Below are 16,168 nucleotides of genomic sequence, written 5' to 3'. Positions count from 1 at the left end.
AGAGGAGTCTTTCTATAATTTGTCTGAATAGGTATAGATAGATATTTATTTAATGTAAAATGAAACAATAGTATAAGGACCAAAATTATGTGCCATTATAGAAGCATTGTTTAAATACAGTACCAAAGAGTCTATAATAGTGAAGGAGATGAGGAGTCTAAGCAAAATCGTACCCGCTTGTTTTATATGTTTAGTGGGTTATGTGTTTAGTAGTATAGTACTATCAAACTCAACTTTAGACAACCAAAGTTACCGCATAATATACGGAGCAGTACAGCACCATTTACATCAGCTGTCAAATTTTAAGCTAATGAGAATGACGAAACAACGCTAGAAAGTTGATGATGCCCTCATCATCGTGTGATAAAGACAAAAACCGATCTAGGTAATTTTTATTCGTAAATTTGTCAATACAGATTTAACAAGTAAGCAGCAGTACCCAGACACACTTAAGTTACCATCATCTTCGTCGCGTTGCCTCGGCTTTTGGCCACGGCTCATGGGAGCCTGGGGTCCGCTTGGCAACTAATGCCAAGATTTGGCATACGGTACATTAAGGTACCTAGTAGGTACTAGTTATTACGAAAGCGACTGCCATCTGCCTTTCAATTCAACCCAGAGGGTAAACTAATACGCCTTATTGGGATTAATTAGTTCGGTTTCCTCACGATGTTTTCCTTCACCGAAAAGCGACTGGCAAATAAATATCAAATGATATTTCGTATATAAGTTCCGAGAAACTTATTGGTACGAGCTGGGGTTTGAACCCGCGACCTCCGGATTGCATCGTACGCTCTTACCGCTAGGCCACCAGCGATATTTTTAACCTACCATAGATTATTAAGTTTGTTACAGTAAAAAACCGGGAATACGTCGTGTTGTGGGCCGGAAGTGTACTAGAACCCGCAGGTGAGAACCCACAGAATCTACCCCAGGAGCCAAATCATCCGCAAGTGCCGTATCCACCGTAAGGATCTATCCACTGCATGCACCTTATCCACCTTCAAGGCCATATCCATCGCAAGGGTCTATCCACCACTTTCAGGTCTATATCCACCGCAAGGATCAATCTACCACATTGACCTTATCCACTTTAAGGGCCATATCCACCTCAAGGGTCATTTTATTTTATTTATTAAGTACAACCACATCGTATGTATTACATATGTTGCATTACAATAGTCCCAAAGTATTTACCTTATACAATACGACAATTATTATATCCACCACAAGGCCCTTATCCACCACAAGGACCTTATCCACAAGGGCCATATCCACGCCAAGGGCCTAATCCTCCTAATAATTTTATTTAAAATCAATTAATGGATTTTATAGGTGAGTTGAACCTAAAAATGAGTTAAATCTTAGCATGCCACATGAATCACTATAATTTAAATAGGTAATGAGTGATACTTTCAAAACAGATGTTTTTTATTCCATTTATGATTCAAAAAGTTAAATTTGAATGATATAAAAAGCAAATTAAATATTTTTTACACAATTTTGGATTGTAACTGTTTGCAATGTACCCATTTTATGTTCTGTGTCTGTTGTGTTTGTGTCAATCGATTCGTCTTTACCATTTGACATAGCTAGGCTTCATATCCACCGATCTTCCAACAAGGGAGGTTCTTAATGCTCAAAATACCGTAGTTAGTATTCTAAGTGTGGCCTGAGTGGACGCTCGAAGCGGAGCGTTCGGCGGGGCGTGCAGCGTGGCGTCGGGCTCACAAGTAATTTGAACAGCGTGCACTAAGGCCGCTCCTATACACATAAATATTTATATACGCTTGCATTTGTTTAACATGCACGCCGCACGCCCCGCCCCGCTGCACGCCCAACTCGAGCGTCCACTCAGGCCTTATATTACACTAAGATTTCTTTTTCAGATCTCTATAGCGAAGGCAAAGAGGATCGAAATGATTTCGTCAGAAAAGTGTTCATCATATTGTTTGTTATGCTGCTCGTCACGTTTGGATTTAATTTACTAGTAATGATGAAGTAAGTATACATATAAGGACGTCCTAGGGGTCCTTAATGTCCCACAAAATATTATCTTTAAACATACGTCATTAGCATTAGAGACTTATTTATTTAGTCGTATGGCATTAATAAAATTCATAGTCGCTTTACAACAAATTAATATTGTTCTTCACCCAATGGGCTGCGTTTTCGCTTAACTTAAGTAAATCCAGAGGATCTCCTAGGTACCTTCTTTTTGGGCACTCGTGGACAATGTGGGAAATGGACTGTACAGGTGCAGACTTTTATAGTTTCGTCACGTCCGTTTGTCAGTCCGTATGCCTGTCGCGGTCTATTATATTACTGAATCGCGATTAGAAAGGGATTGAGATAGCTGTCAATCCATATTGATTTTGACGTAAGTGTATGGAAATCTGTTATTTTTAATCCCTTTCTGATCGCGGCATGATAATATCACAGCCATTTTTTTCCGAAAAGCGTAAATTATTTTTATGAAATCAGAACATAGATGTATTTTGTGAGCGTGAACTTCTAGTTGCTAGAAGAAGATTATTGAGACTAAAACTAATATATAGTGGAACCTCAAAAACTCGAACCTTTTTAGGGTTCCGTAGCCAAATGGCAAAAAACGGAACCCTTATAGATTCGTCATGTCTGTCTGTCTGTCTGTCCGTCCGTCCGTATGTCACAGCCACTTTTTTCCGAAACTATAAGACTGTTGAAACTTGGTAAGTAGATGTATTCTGTGAACCGCATTAAGATTTTCACACAAAAATAGAAAAAAAATTTTTTGGGGGTTCCCCATACTTAGAACTCAAACTCAAAAATTTTTTTTTCATCAAACCCATACGTGTGGGGTATCTATGGATAGGTCTTCAAAAATGATATTGAGGTTTCTAATATAATTTTTTTCTAAACTGAATAGTTTGCGCGAGAGACACTTCCAAAGTGGTAAAATGTGTGCCCCCCCCCCCCCCCCCTGTAACTTCAAAAATAAGGGAAAGATAAAACTAAAAAAAATATATGATGTACATTACCATGCAAACTTCCGCCGAAAATTGGTTTGAACGAGATCTAGTAAGTAGTTTTTTTTAATACTTACGTCACAAATCCCGTAAATACGGAACCTTTCATGGGCGAGTCCGACTCGCACTTGGCCGCTTTTTTGTTTAGGCACGTTTTAAAAAAACCCGCGTGGAATAAAGCTGTATATCTATCTATGTATGCATTAAGTTTAATTTAAAATTCTAATACAATATTTGTTTTCAGCGAGGACTTAAGAGACTTCTTCAAAACATATTTCTTGTTTATAATGATTCCTTGCATGTAAGTATTTTTAAAATTTTGTTGTGCGCTCAAAGACAATGGAATATTGCTGTCAAGCTCGCAGTGATATTGTCAACCGGCATCATGGGCGGGACAGCAATATAAATTATGCGCGTGCAAATAGAGATAGCAATAAGCGGCTCAATGTACTAAAATCGATGTGGAAAGCATCTCTTCTTTAGTATAGGTTACTTAAATCATTTTTCACCACACCAACTCGTAAAGGCTCTCTTGATAGTTTAAAAATGGAAAGCAAAGTCGCATTTTATTCACATGTGAGGCAAAGTAATCAAATGCAAATTTGGAGTTGTTTTCTTAAGTTTGCTGGTTGAATTGATTTTTAAATGATGATTTTGAACGATAAATATTTAATAACATTCATTTGGATTTGATTTGGTTTGTTTTTATTTGATATCTTACAGTTCATATTTTCTTCGGGTTGGTGTGGTGAACAATTTTGTGTTTCACTCGGGGGCATATCGTCGCTATACTTACTCAACCTCATATCTGCAACAATCATTTGATGGAAATGTCGCTTTTCTTTCATTCGGAATACGGGTGTTTTTGTCATCAAATGAGTGTTGCAGATACGAGGTTGAGTAAGTATAGCGGCGATATTTTGTTTAATCCTCGTGCTTTCAAACCCTCGCTCTCAATTTTGGAATCTTTCGCTTGCTCGGGTATCAATATTAGCACGAGCGGTTAAACAACAACTTTGCCCCCGAGTGAAACAAATTACTATTTGTTCTGTTTTTAACAGCATTGTGTTGGCTGGGATGGGATGTTGTATGTCAACCATGGAATAAGGAAGCCCTACAAACTACATATGTCTAATAATAGTTGTAAGTTACATGTTAATCATCACAAATCAGTTTTTTAGGGTTCCGTACCCAAAGGGTAAAAAACGGGATCCTATTACTAAGACTTCGCTGTCCGTCCGTCCGTCCGTCTGTCACTAGGCTGTATCTCATGAACCGCGATAGCTAGACAGTTGAAATTTTCACAAATGATGTATCTCTGTTGCCGCTATAACAACAAATACTAAAAATAAAATAAAATAAATATTTAAGGGGGGCTCCCACACAACAAACACGATTTTGTTGCTCTATTTTTTGTTGATGGTGCGGAACCCTCCGTGCGCGAGTCCGACTCGCACTTGGCCGGTTTTTTAAACAAGCTCTTTCGCCGACTGTACTTTTCTTTCAACAGGCAACTAATATTCATTGATACAATTTTAACAAACCAAAAAACAATTAGGTTGCGTTACTTGCATTGTATAATCATTAATCACACAGTTGCTATGGCCACCTCCTGTATCCATCATCAGATCAGCTCGATGGTACCATACTATTGCATCGTTATTGCAGCTTACCTACATATATGTATGTATGTGGATTTTCAGCTCAATCGAATAATGGGACGTGGGTCTAATGTAACTTGCAAGATTTAGCCCGAACAAACATAATTATCACAGTCAAGTGTAAAAATATGGGTGCATACAACTTACTCAAAAATATGTCCCATAGTTCTTAATTCTTTGACATACGATGGGACATATTTTTGAGTTTGATGTGTGCACCCATATTTTTACACTTGACTGTACAAACAAACATTGCAAGTTAAATAAAAGCTTGTATTAAAGAACATGACGTTTTTGTCAAGACTTACAGGCCAAAATCTGAATTGTATTAAATATCATTCAAATTTTGAATCATATAACATCTTAAATAGTTAGCGATCGTGCGTTTCGTCCGCGCCAATACCTAGGCCGATTTTTATCTTGCAGGTAATATTGTATTCTTTATTCTGCGCCTGCTACACCGCCCGGTACCGCACGCATATCATAGTCATAGTAAGTATTTTTAAACACTAACCCTTTATTCATAAAACTTCACAAGCCCCAATTAGTGACAGATGTAATGTAGTGGGTACCAATTGTTTTCCATCATATTTTCTCGGAATCGTTGGTATTTGTCATGCTACTTCAGTCAACCTCAGTACTTTTTGTACAGAGACTGACTGAAATAGCAAGACGCCTCCGTACGTTTCCGTGAAAATACGATGGAAAATAATTATGCACTACATCTATAAAACCTCAACTCTCCTGCCGATACCTATACTTATCAATATTAATGTCCTTATCTATAATCCAGGCGCTGGTTGCAACGCTCGGGGTAGTGGCGGTCTGCGTGGCACTGGCGTGTACTAATGTAAGCAGTTAAGTTAATATTTACAACTTTCATATTCTACCAACATGCAAAAAAGTTCTGTGTCGAAACACGAAGAGGCACACACACATCTAAATAAAAATGTACATTCTCATTTTGACGCACACGACCATAGGTCGCACGGAGATGTCTTTTTACGATTTTTTGCACATTGTGCAAAGTATTCGAAATAGGGGTAAGTTACTTAATAATAGGGGTAAGAATCCACCATAATGGGGTTGGCCGGTCGAGTAGCCAGATTGCCAGGTTGGCAGATGGCGCCTTCATAGCTTGCCCAGTCAATCCCTAGAATTGCCAAATTTTTCTTTTTTTATGCCCTGGATGCCAGCCTTTTAAGCGAAATCTCATAGAAAAAGGGGGAAGCTATGATGGCACCATCTATGCAAACCTTTGACAGTTGCCAACCCTATTTATCTCTAATTGATTTTTTTTTCAGTTCGACTTCACGAAGTGCATACTATATGTAATAGTAATCTCCGTTGCATTGTCCCTCCTCATCTTAATCGTCACGATCATGATGCTGGTCTTCAATGTGTATTCGAAACCTGTCATGTTGGCACTTATATTTGTGTTGACTTTAGTCAATGTCGTGGTAAGAATAACAACATAATTATGTAATTATATTTTTAGTAGGTAATGGTGTTTTTTTTTGTTTTCATTTTTAAACGCCCCAAGCGTCCATAAAACTACTTTAAGGATTAAAGTAGAAAATTTTAATCTCCATTTTTTACACAACTACATAGTTAAATATATTGATTACATGTGACGGAACGGAATGCAAGTACAAATACAAAATACAAATACAAATAATTTAATACCTTTAAACGAGCAATTCTTGCATATTTATTTATTTATTTATTTATATGTAAGTATATATATTTCGGGGATCTCGGAAACGGCTCTAACGATTTCGATGAAATTTGGTATATGGGGGTTTTCGGGGGCGATAAATCGATCTCATCATCATCATCATCATCATCCTGGCGTCAATCCCAGCTGTGCCCCCGCGCGGGGCGCGAGGACCCGGGGTCCGCCTTCCGACTCCTTCATGTCCACTTTGCCCGATCTTCGGCGTCCCTGGTGGTGAGTCCGTTGGCACGCATGTCCTCCTTAACGACATCAAGCCATCGCTTCCTGGGCCGGCCTTTTCTTCCCGTACCGGGAGGAGGCGGCATGGCCAGGCATTTGTTACCCACGTAACTTGCCGGTCTGCGCGAGACGTGGCCATACCAACGAAGGCGGCACTCTTGCAGTTTGTCAGCGATAAATCGATCTAGCTAGGTCTTATCTCTGTAAAAACGCTACTTTTTGAGATTTTATATGTTTTCCGAGCAAAGCTCGGTCTCCCAGATATTACAAATAATTTATTATCATAAAGGTTGTATACATGTGCAGATATAAAGAATATACAAGAATAGTTTTTTATTCGTAAACACACAGACGATACACATTATTACACAAAAAGAACATAATGAAAATATAATATATCCATCAGATACCAAACTAGGCTGGGCCTGTATTCAACATTTTTAACATTAACACAAACAAAACTGTAGTTACCATTGTTTGTGTTAACATCTATAAGCAGTATAGATCTCCCTAAGTCTATGTAGCTAAGTTTGCATTGTAAAGCTTAATTAATGTAGACCCAGTTGTCTTTTTTATTTAAGATGGACGCAATGTTTTATTAATTTGTTTCAGATGTTTATAATTGAGCTACAGATGGTTTTAGGAGGTAAATCTGTCGAATTGAGTGAGGAAGACTACGCTTTGGGAGCATACATGCTGTATACCTCCATCATACAGCTCTTCATAAACATTATTTTAATGGCGGCCATGGGTGACAGTTGAAACAGGTACAGGACAGGACGAACCGCTATAGACACTCCTGTAGAATTACCCCAAAAGATGAGGCCATAGTTGGAAATGAATGGCACATAATCATGGTTAAAATAAAACTTTTAGCGGATGCACAGAATTAAATTCATAGACTTGTATGTAATTCTGTGACATAGTTAGCCCTAATTATTCTAATTTGATGCTTTCAATATGAGTAGCACAGCATAACAACAAAATTCATAACCTCAACGAATAAGATGGATTGACAATATAATAATGTAGTCAGAACGCAACAGTAACTTTGAACATATTTTACGTATTATATGCTAATACGGCTTAATAAACGAGTGCGCTGTGCTTTTGAATTTTGTAATCGTATGCTATAATTTAATTATACAATTTCATAGTTTTTGTTACTAAGAGCAAAATTAGATCAATGTTTAATACTTAAACTGAAAGGGGAATATGTTCCGTTGTCCATTTTGCCCGGGTTCATCACCGACAATAGTATTTCTGTTGCGGCTCCAAATAATCAAATAAATTCACATGCAAGAGATGAAATGTCCTTCAGTGACAATTTACAACTACCTAGACTATTTTGTTGTTAATACCTAACCGACAAATTGCTTCGTAATGTTTTACAATTAGGATTATTACGAGTTGCCTTGCAATGTTCGCAACGTTCAAAATTCCACTTTTCGAAACTCTCTGCTCGTGGTTCAATTTCGTTTTTTTTTGCTTTTTAGGAGTTAAACTATTGTTACTCTCTTATTGTTATTACTCTGCTTCCTTGTAAAATAAACAAAATAATTTTAGTTATTACTTACAAACTATCACGTACAACCAACAACACTCTTAACTGTCCATCAGTGGACCTTATACCCTTTGTAATGAGCTAATAAGGTTTACGAACTGTCCGTTTACAGTGTGAGCGATGGTACTTGCTTAAAGCAACGCGTAATTCGTCACCAAAAAACGGTCGTTAAGTATGAAATGTCACCCGTCGTCTTTTTCCCCACTTTCCCCTTTCAATCAAAGAAACAATCGCTTACGCCTAAGCACACATAGTTCCCTTAATGGAGATTAAAAAAACGTTTTCCACGCATCGAAAGTGCAGAGCGTTAAGTAAATGGCATCCGGACAAGCAATAAGGGCAAATAGATTGCTATTCGTTCCTTTTCCATTTGCGATTGTTGGGTATTTCGCATAATCACCGCGCGAGGGTATGGTGGGGCCATAAATTTCGGTGACCGATGGGGCAGCGGGGATCCGTTAAGGAGGCAAACGGTCTCAGTTACGGTGATAACATTGTTTACAAAATGTTGCAAGGCGTTACTTGTCACTTCAGAGAGTCTGTTTTCTTTGATAAGATCAGTTATTTGATCAGTGTGGTGGGTTGGGTTTTCGACTTGAATAAATCGACTTACCGTAAAACCGCTAATGTATCTCTGTCACACTAATATGGAAAAGTGATAAAGAGAGATTACCGTTTCGTTCGCTACGGCGCATACGATTGGCGTCTTGGCTAGACCCTCTAAACGAAGATTGTTGAGTTACTGCCGTATTCGAACTTCAAGCTATTCACAAGAGACGACACGTACTAGATCCATTCTAGACACGTTACAGTTTAGATTTCAACTAGTTCTTTTTTGCAGCGCAATTCGGGCACCCAATGCCACTTTTACGATAGATTGTGTTAGATATCTATTAGATGTGAATTAGATCTCTAAGTAATATCTTGTGGTAATCGTTCAAGAGTATCTCCAGAATCGCGGAAATGTCAAATTTCTTAGGTTATATCTTAAACATATCGTTATCGTATCATGGCGATGTCTAAAAGATATCTAACAGATGTCTATTACAAAATCCGAATCGGACCTTTAGTTCGACCACAGTTGGATCTCTTGGGAGCTTTGGGACTATCAGTCCCAAAGCTCCCAAGAGAGAGAGTAAGCTATAGTGTGTCAGGTGGTTGCTGACACACTATAGTTAGGTGGTTGACGGCACACCATTTCCTTAAGTTTCATTAATCTTATTACTTAGTTCAAATCTTTTTTGTACGGTTTGTATTTATGGACTGAATTTCGAAAGTAAACTTTGTAACATTCGGTTTTATAATACAATTGCAACGCTAAATTTATAATGCCTTAATGACATGCGTATATGGCGGGTTACTTAGGAAAATAGTCTTCGGAAAATAGCCAACGAATGCAGTAGCATAAAACATGCAATTTCACAACACTTCTTAATATCGTATCATAAATATACATGTATATTTTACTGCTTGTAAACCAGGACTCGTCTCACATCATGCATTATGGATAGCTTATTTTGTTGCGTGGGTGTAATGTATAGACAATCTTTTTAGACTCCACATTATGGAGGTTTGACGATGAATCTGGTTACTGCTTACGTGTGATTGTATGTTTAATTGTAAATTACTGAGACGTAAATATTTTGCACTACAACAGCTTATTATAAATCGTAAAATTAATATAATCTTGACCCACGATAACTTATAAGTATGCAAAAACATAACTGCCTATTATGTTTACAACTAGAAGTAGGTATATTTTGTTGATATTTTCAATTTAAATAAGTAAGTTAATGTAGGTATTGTAAATTGTACGGTCAAGTTTACCAACATGTTTACAAGTCAACGATCAAAAAGTTTTTGGCAAAAATTTCATTTTTGGTACAAGCTTTTATCGCCGACTGTACTTTTCTTACGACAGATAACTAATACTCATTGAGACAATTCTAAAAACCCCTAACACAATTGGGTTGCGTTGTTTCATCACAGAGTTCCTATGGCCACCCCCTGACTCCATCATCAGATCAGCTCCATGGTACCATAATATTGCATTGTCACACGACTGACATGTGTACCTATGCAAAATTTCAGCTCAATAGGAAACCGGGAAGTGGATCAAATTTAACTTGCAAGATTTGATTACAGACCGACAGACACACAACGGGACAGGTAAAGCTAAATAAAAGCTTGTAAAATACACGTCTCTATGACACAGACAACAAGGTCGTGTAAATATATTTTTGGAACGTTGCTTGTTTGGAAAGATGTTTGTGAACTCGATGCAAAACTAGATTTTTAAAATAATGTCAATGAAAGTGAACGTTTGTACTTACATCACAGGTCACATATAGGACTAGATGTAGCCAGACAAGAAAGCAAACTCAATAGTATGACAAGTATGACAACCAAGCGGCATGATTGCACCTTTAAAACACGCGAAATACGAGCATTTGCTGCGTCATAGTTTAAATATATCTCGTGCAAAAACATTAATCAACAAGGCACAGGAGTGGAAAAGTGTCAAAGTCTGACCGGTTAAGATCGAAATAGAACGCATAATCAAGCGAGAACCCAGATAAAAATCCTTCAAATTTCAGATTATTTTGGCGCTAGTAAAATGGGAGCGCCAACGAATCGTGACCGTACTCTTACATGGCCCGTCTACTTGATAAGTGGTCTGTGTTGTAAGGTAAGAAGTAACACGGCCTGACATATCGCTGACTGAATCGGTTTCGTGGCAGGTTATTACGGGGCCTGTTTTATAAATAATTCCTTTATGGAATTCACTTTGAAACGAACTGGAAATTCGCCGAACCGACATGGGTGCTCGTTTCTTAGATGTTTTCCCATGATTAATTCGGTGGGTTTTCTTTATTTGCAAATCACGTGCGTCTATTAATGTAACTTTATTAATACCTATTTCGACGATTCCTTACTGTCTTAATAAAGTATGGCCAAAATCGATAAAAATATGATCGGTATCAAAAGCAAAACCCTTGGTTTCAACATGATAATTATGAGGTTCCTCAAAACGCGGAACCTCATAATTATCATATCAATACCCATTTCAGGGTTCTCAAGGGTCGGCTTAAGTGGCTCCTCCGATGTTGCTTATGTTTATGGGCGATGGTGACCGCTTCCCATCAGATCAGCTCGTCTTATACCTTTGCGTCGCGCAGTCGAGTGAATTGGAAAGGTTTTGTTTTACTAGATTAGACTATTCCTTTTAGCTTTTGTTCCATTCAACCACTTAACAAAATCGTCCGTCGATCTGTCCATTTTATTCACTTAAATCGTATTTTTACACACTGTTATTTGAGCCACTGAAAAACACACACAGACACACACACTCAAACATAGTTTTAAACTAGTTTCAACTAAAGCACTTGCTGATTTTACTTGATACCTAGATCAAGGGTCAAATGTCAGCAAAGCGCTTTGTGGCGAGCCGCAAATACTCGACGTCTAGGCTTTGTTATCGTAACGCTAGCCTGTGACCTAAACCTAGCGTTTATCTGTAATGTCAACATAGTTACTTAGCCGTTTGATTTAGCACTTAAGACGAAAGTGGACGACCACTTCTCTATATAAACGATATAAACGTATTATTCACCATTTTCCTCTCTGGAGAAATTATGAATGAATTCATTAATAAAGTCGCCATGCACGTTTACGGCTGACGGTATTACATTACTTATGTACAGTCCAGTAAAATAAATAACTTACAATTGGCCCAGGAAAACATAGTACAGACACCTGCAATAATATGTTACACAACGAAGGCCGCAAAAATATCTGACACGATCTTATATGTAGAGCCATAAGAGCGTGTCACATATTTTGGCAGCCTTCGAAGAGTAACGTATTATTGCAGATGACTGTACTAAGCTGTTCCCGGACCAATCATAAGTTTTTATTTTTTACCTTGGACGCCCACGTTTCGCTTTTGGACGTTTCGTTTCTTTATGCGTTTAAAACGTGAATGTTTTTAGGTGTTATAAATCAGAGAATACCTTTGAGCTTTCAGCTTCTATCCAAAGCTTTATGGACTTTTACCTCTCTCTTTAACTTCAGATGACTTGTTTTGTGAGTACCTAGGTAGTAAGGTACATTTTCACCTTCAATCTATATAGAAAAATCGTAAAAATAACTTTGTATTGTGAAACTTGTTAAGAGGTAAGGAGGTTTCACTGAAATACTTATGTAATACGTCGTATAATTCTGACATTTACGGAGTAATGAAGTCGGCAGTAATGCAGTCTGAATCCAAATGTCACTTCAACACAGCTCTTATACCAATGTCAATTGATATTTCAGCAAAGACGACAAACACTAATACCTATTTGAGAGTTCACACTAACTTCACCTTTTTAAATCTCATGAATAGTAATCTCACATTACTACGATAAGAGACGTAGTTTCCGAGCACTATTTAACTAAACATGACCTTTCTATTCCCTCGATGACCTTGTACTGAATAAAGTAGTTTTAAAATTTTAAAATCCAAGTTTTTACATCTTACAAGAGCTAAGAAAGCACTCAGCTCAGAGTTCCAAAGTAAGGTTAGTTAGGTCGCAACTTAATAAAACTAAAAGCGGACTCAAATGAAATAAAGTCGGTTCTCTATAGAGCCGTGGTGGCCGCTGCTAGTGATGTGATGTTCCCGAGAATATTCTCGAAAAAAATACTATAATATTTTTGGCATAAAGGGACGCGCAAAAAGGGAGCTCAATTTATAATACATTAGTAAAAAGTGTAATAGACGTATTCTCTAACAATATATTAGACTAGTAGCACTGTGAGCTGCAGACCTGGCGAGCATAACTTAAAACTGCTTAAACTGCTGGTCACAAAATTTCAACAGGGCTATAACCGCGAAAATTGAAGTTCGTCAATTGCGGGCATTTTTCTCTGTCACTCTAACTACCTACGTCTAATGAGAGTAAAAAGAAAGATCCCCGCAATTTACGAATTTCGGTTTTCGCGGTAGACCCCCTTAGGTACTTATAGTTTGGTGCAGGATTGCAGAGAGTGGATATGAGAATAGACACTAGTCGAGACTACTATAACAATAATATACTGACACAAATATACATTCATGTTTTATTTTAATAATTCAAAATTATTTTGACGTCTTCATCCAATCTGAGGGCACGGCCGTGCCCCCGCCAACACGAGACAAAGGGCAAATGGCAGTGCCAATCTTTTCTCCGCACGTCTCGTCGTTTCAATATTTCTTTTCTCGCTTTTCCCTTGGCGCAACACTAGTCGCTAGTAATAAAAGTTGTAAGGACAAAGGACGGGGTTGAAAGAGGAACAATTCATAGCGCTTCTGAGGAATTACGTGGGGCTCGTAACGTTGGATTTACTGAATTAAATTTAATGTTCCATTCACTAGGGTTGTAAACGTAGTAGCCACAGACATGTTTACAAATAGATTTTCCATTTTCATTTTCCTGCAGCGTTTTCTCTAAGAAATTATTTGATAATGAAAAATGTTTTTTTGTTTATAGATATAGTTAACGAGTATATTAGAGGTACCACTTTGCAAATCACACCTATGATGGTAAGCAGTTATCATAGCCTATTGACTCTTGCAACTTAAGAGTTGCAAGAGTCGATCATGTCGCGTCGTTAAATTGTTATAAATACAATTTAGCGTAAGTTATTTTGTTTCAATATGACGACTACAAAAATGAATTTGCATTACAAAGTGAGGCTACCTCGATAACTCTTGGATCATTGGAGTGACAGTGATGATGAACCCCTGAAGTATTATCACACGTGTGACACTAACTCAGTTTAGGTCCTAGCGAAAACCGGCTCAGTATCAGACGTGTGTTACAACAGATCAATATGAGTCTAATTGCTTTGCATCAATTTGTTGTATGGTGGGCGTTAGACGGGTTTTTAAACAGTAAACACGAATTTCGATTGTCTAGGTTCGCAAATGCTTGCGTAGTCTATTTATTGTAAATGCGTGTGGCAATGACGTTACTTCGCGCATTATTTAACTCGATTCCCTCATCCATCCCTCAGCTCTGCCTCTGACCGTTGCAACCTTAGGACGAAAATAAGACTTATTTTTACGCTTTTTCTCATTCTTAACTTACTTAAGTTTGTTCAATTATTTATTTTGCGCAGCCAGTATATTGCCTACGTGTTGTAACTATTTTGCAAGGTTTTATTTCGACTCGCAATATTGGTTAGTTTCTCGTTCTCCCAATATTGGTTAGACTCGCAAAATATTAGACCCAGTGGAGGTTAAGGGGGGGAATGGTCGGACAGACAGACAGACAGACGCACGAGTGATAATATAAGGGTTCCATTTTTTCCTTTTGAGGTGCGGAACCCTAAAAACCAACGTATAAGTATATTTAGTTCGTTAAAGTACCTACTCTACTACCTTTGTACTCTTATTACGAGGGAAGATTATTCCTCCTACAAATCAACTTACGAGCTCCTCTGGACTCTTCTGCATTCAGAGGTAAGAACATGCATTCTAAGTACCTTTATTTTTTAGGGTTCCGTACCCAAAGGGTAAAAAACGGGACCATATTACTAAGACTTCGCTGTCCGTCCGTCCGTCCGTCCGTCTGTCACCAGGCTGTATCTCATGAACCGCGATAGCTAGACAGTTGAAATTTTCACAAATGATGTATCTCTGTTGCCGCTATAACAACAAATACTAAAATAAATATTTAAGGGGGGCTCCCATACAACAAACACGATTTTTTTGCTCTATTTTTTGTTAATGGTGCGGAACCCTCCTTGCGCGAATCCGACTCGCACTTGGCCGGTTTTTACATACCATAGCTATTAGCTGATCCGCTTTATACAATATATCTACATTAATTAAGTGTCACTCTATGAAAACTATGTAAACAAACCGCCACATAGAAATTGTCTCTGAATAATGAATTTACTAGTGAGAAGCGCTGGTGGCCTAGCGGGAAGAGCGTGCGACTTGCAATCCGGAGGTCGCGGGTTCGAACACTTCGAACCCCGGCTCGTACCAATGAGTTTTTCGGAACTTATGTACGAAATATCATTTGATATTTACCAGTCACTTTTCGGTGAAGGAAAACATCGTGAGGAAACCGGACTAAGCCCAATACGGGCCTAGTTTACCCTCTGGGTTGGAAGGTCAGATGGCAGTCGCTTTCGTAAAAAGTAGTGCCCACGTCAATTACTGGGATTAGTTGCCAAGCGGACCCCAGGCTCCCATGAGCCGTGGCAAAATGCCGGGACAACGCGAGGAAGATGATGAATGAATTTACTAGTGACTTTTGTTTACATAGTTAGCAAGTTCCATAGAATGACACTTTAGATGGGCTACAGATGAGAAATTTTAGCAATACCTATCGCAAATCGCAACTTTCTTGATTTGAATGTATTTTGATTAAGTATGTTATTTTTGGAGTCCCTCAGCAAACACCTATACTTTATTTACATATTTACTTGTAAAGCTGTGATTGAAATCATCTTTGCTCAGACATTCAAATATTGTTCCCATTCCATTTAATATTTGGTTTATATTTATTTTGAATCTTAGTACCATGATCTTATGACTCAAACTTCTGTGAATTTTGACTTAGCCTGGACATATTGAAACATTGATTGGCTAAAATACTTAGATACATATTATATGTCAACCCTCTCGCGCGGCATTACAATATTTGACGTTGTCAAGCTGCCTGCTGTACGGTAAAGTAGAGTCGATCGCGGCTCAATGAGGGTTACCGCGTTTAATTTCGCCGCTAGGGGCGCTGGTGTAGACGAAGGTCCTTCAAAATGTCAAATGCATAGAAGTTTTGGTGGTTTCAAGCTTTATTATCGCGAAATTTCACTCCTTATTCATAATTGTGGTAAATCTTTGTCCATCGTGATTAATCATGATAAACAATAGATATAGCTCAATAAATATTAGTGGTTTAAAAAAATTTCCTACTAAAATATATAAATTAAACAGGTTAAA

The 16,168-nt window shown here is 38.0% G+C and overlaps 1 protein-coding gene and 1 long non-coding RNA gene across 2 annotated transcripts in view; one reads left to right on the top strand and one right to left on the bottom strand.

Moving 5' to 3' along the window:
• Positions 1 to 1,887: 1,887 nt before the first annotated feature.
• On the top strand, positions 1,888 to 4,111 carry LOC134660293 (uncharacterized). Its single transcript, XR_010097864.1, has 3 exons — positions 1,888 to 2,001; positions 3,253 to 3,309; positions 4,070 to 4,111. It is a non-coding gene; the product is annotated as an uncharacterized LOC134660293 (long non-coding RNA).
• Positions 4,112 to 5,403: 1,292 nt separating this feature from the next.
• Positions 5,404 to 16,168, bottom strand: part of LOC134655522 (regulation of nuclear pre-mRNA domain-containing protein 2) — a 107,400-nt gene continuing 96,635 nt past the window's right edge. Inside the window, exon 17 of the mRNA XM_063510993.1 lies at positions 5,404 to 5,413. The gene's annotated coding sequence lies outside the window, so the exon portion shown is untranslated. The remainder of the gene's footprint in view (positions 5,414 to 16,168) is intronic.

The sequence above is a fragment of the Cydia amplana genome, chromosome 2 (assembly GCF_948474715.1).
Source record: "Cydia amplana chromosome 2, ilCydAmpl1.1, whole genome shotgun sequence".
Taxonomy (NCBI): Eukaryota; Metazoa; Arthropoda; class Insecta; order Lepidoptera; family Tortricidae; genus Cydia; species Cydia amplana.
This window is presented reverse-complemented; position numbering and strand designations above follow the sequence as displayed.